We start from the raw sequence: 3,227 nt of genomic DNA on the forward strand, positions 1-3,227 counted from the left end.
ACCAATTCTTTTTGGCACAGTGACTCTGTGTATTCCTTCCATCTTTTCTTGATGCTTCCTGGATCATTTAATATCTTGCCCATAGAATAAATAATGCAACTTGGACCAGAGATGACGGAAGAGAAATGCCAAGCCACATGAAGATCATCAAGGAGCAGAAGCTCAGAAGAGACAAGGATCTTCTTTCAGAGCCAACAGGGAAAGAAAGACTTCCAATAGAACTGGTGCTCTGAATTCAGAATTCTAGCCTCCTAAACTGACTGTTCTGATGGTTACATGTGCAAAATACATTTTCAAATTAAAAATGGGACTGTGGGGTCACATCCAGTAACATCTGCCTGTGTACAGACATATCTTCCTACTGAGGAGGCTTTAGCTCTATTCCCAGTGGGAAGTGATGGAGACTGCAGTGGCACTAGAAGTAATTAAATATGAGTATCCTGTCTTGTATTCCTGTAGCTACCAAGTACCTGTGCTTTACTTCAGGGCAATCTTTTAAGATGGAAGAACTTTAACTCTGAAGACATATGGAAAACAGTCCATGAGTGCTACCAGATGCAGCTTCTGCATGGACCATGGGACACCATTACCCAATAGGAACACCCAATACTTGAGCAACACTTTTTTGTACTTCATCCATGCAAGATGAATGAATTGATGATTCCCGTATTAAAGAATTCTCAAAAAATCAATAGAAACATTGGCTACATCACATCATGGCTGAGTAAGAATCTAGGACTTACTTTTGGGCTGAATCTACCTCTGAGCTAGCTAACGTTACCTCTCAGGATGACTTAAATGTTGACTGACAAGTTTGTCCTACTGTGGTGGCTTGCATGTTGCTGTGATGCTGGAAGCTATGCCACTGGAATTTCAAATACCAACAGGGTCACTCATGCTAGACAGGTTTCAGTGGAGCTTCCAGACTAAGACAGACTGGGAAGAAGGACCTGGAGACATATTTCTAAAAAAATTGACCAGTGAAAACCTTATGGATAGCAGTGGAACTTTGTCTGATATATTGCTGGAAGATGAGTCCCTCAGGTTGGAAGACATTCAAAATACAACTGGGAAGAGCTGCCTCCTCAAAGTAGAGTTGAACTTAGCGACGTGTATGCAGTAAAGCTTTGGGGACCTTCATTTGCTGATGTGGCATGGCTCAAAATGAGAATAAACAGTTGCAAACATCCATGAATAATTGGTACATGGAATGTACAAAATATGAATCAAGGAAAATTGGAAGTAATCAAAAATGAAATGGATCAGCAGAGTATCCGGATACAAGATAAACATACAAAAATCAGGTGGATTCCTCTACACCAACAAAAAGAACATCGAAGAGGAAATCACCAAGTCAATACCATTTACAGTAGCCCCTAAGAAGATAAAATACTTAGGAATAAATCTTACCTGAGATGTAAAAGACTTATACAGAGAAAACTACGAAACACTTCTGCAAGAAAGCAAAAGAGACCTACATAAGTGGAAAAACATACTTTGCTCATGGATATGAAGACTTAATGTTGTAAGAATATTTATTCTACCAAAAGCAATCTATAGATTTAATGCAATTCCAATCCAAATTCCAAGGACATTTTTTAATGAGATGGAGAAACAAATCACCAACTTCATATGGAAGGGAAAGAGGCCCCAGATAAGTAAAGCATTACTGAAAAAGAAGAACAAAGTGGGAGGCCTCACTCTACCTGATTTTAGAACCTATTATACCGCCACATTAGTCAAAACAGCCTGGTACTTGTACAACGACAGATACATAGACCAATGGAACAGAATTGAGAATCCAGATATAAATCCATCCACATATGAGCAGTTGATATTTGACAAAGGCCCAAAACACTTAAATGGGGGAAAAGACAGTCTTTTTAACAAATGGTGCTGGCATAATTGGATATCCATCTGCAAAAGAATGAAACAAGACCCATACCTCACTCCATGCACAAAAACAAACTCAAAATGGATCAAAGACCTAAATATAAAATCTAAAATGATAAAGATCATGCAAGAAAAAATAGGGACAACGTTAGGAGCTCTAATACATGGCATAAACAGTATACAAACATTACTGACAATGCAGAAGAATAAGTAGATGACTGGGAGCTCCTAAAAATCAAACACCTATGCTCATCCAAAGACTTCACCAAAAGAGTAAAAAGATTACCTACAGGCTGGGAAAAAAATTTTTAGCTATGATGTTTCCAATCAGTGCCTGATCTCTAAAATCTACACGATACTGCAAAAACTCAACTACAAAAAGACAAATAACCCAATTAAAAAATGGGCAGAAGATATGAACAGACACTTCACTAAAGAAGACATACAGGTAGCTAACAGATACATGAGGAAATGCTCACGATCATTAACCATTAGAGAAACGCAAATCAAAACTACAATGAGATTCCATCTCACTCCAACAAGGCTGGCATTAATCCAAAAAACACAAAATAATAAATGTTGGAGATGTTGTGGAGAGACTGGAACACTTATACACTGCTGGTGGGAATGTAAAATGGTACAACCACTTTGGAAATCAATTTGGCGTTTCCTTAAAAAGCTAGAACTAAGAACTGCCATGCAATCCAGCAATCCCACTCCTTGGAATATATCTTAGAGAAATAAGAGCCTTTACACAAACAGATATATACACACCCATGTTCATTGGAGCACTGTTTACAATAGCAAAAAGATGGAAGCAACCAAGGTGCCCATCCACGGATGAATGGATAAATAAATCATCGTATATTCACACAATGGAATACTATGCATCGACAAAGAACAGTGAGGAATCTGTGAAACATTTCATAACATGGAGGAACCTGGAAGGCATTATGCTGAGTGAAATTAGTTAGTTGCAAAAGGACAAATATTGTATAAGACCACTATTATAAGAACTTGAGAAATAGCTTAAACAGAGAAGAAAATATTCTTTGAAGATTATGAGAGGAGGGAGGGAGGAAGGGAGGGAGGGAGTTTTCACTAATTAAATAGTAGATAAGAACTACTTTAGGTGAAGGGAAAGACAACACGCAATATGGGCAATGTAAGCACAACTGGATTAAACCAAAGAAGTTTCCTGAATAAACTGAATGCTTTGAAGGCCAGCGTAGCAGGGGTGGGGGTTTGGGGACCATGCTTTCAGGGGACATCTAAGTCAATTGGCATAATAAAATCTATTAAGAAAACATCCTGCATCCCACTTTGGAGAGCAG

At 38.3% G+C, this 3,227-nt stretch overlaps 1 pseudogene; it reads left to right on the forward strand.

The window, feature by feature from the left end:
* The first annotated feature begins 264 nt into the window (after nucleotides 1-264).
* Nucleotides 265-771, forward strand: LOC100663712 (ubiquitin-like-conjugating enzyme ATG10; annotated as a pseudogene).
* The last annotated feature ends 2,456 nt before the right edge of the window (nucleotides 772-3,227 follow it).

Source organism: Loxodonta africana, chromosome 18 (assembly GCF_030014295.1).
Source record: "Loxodonta africana isolate mLoxAfr1 chromosome 18, mLoxAfr1.hap2, whole genome shotgun sequence".
NCBI lineage: Eukaryota > Metazoa > Chordata > Mammalia > Proboscidea > Elephantidae > Loxodonta > Loxodonta africana.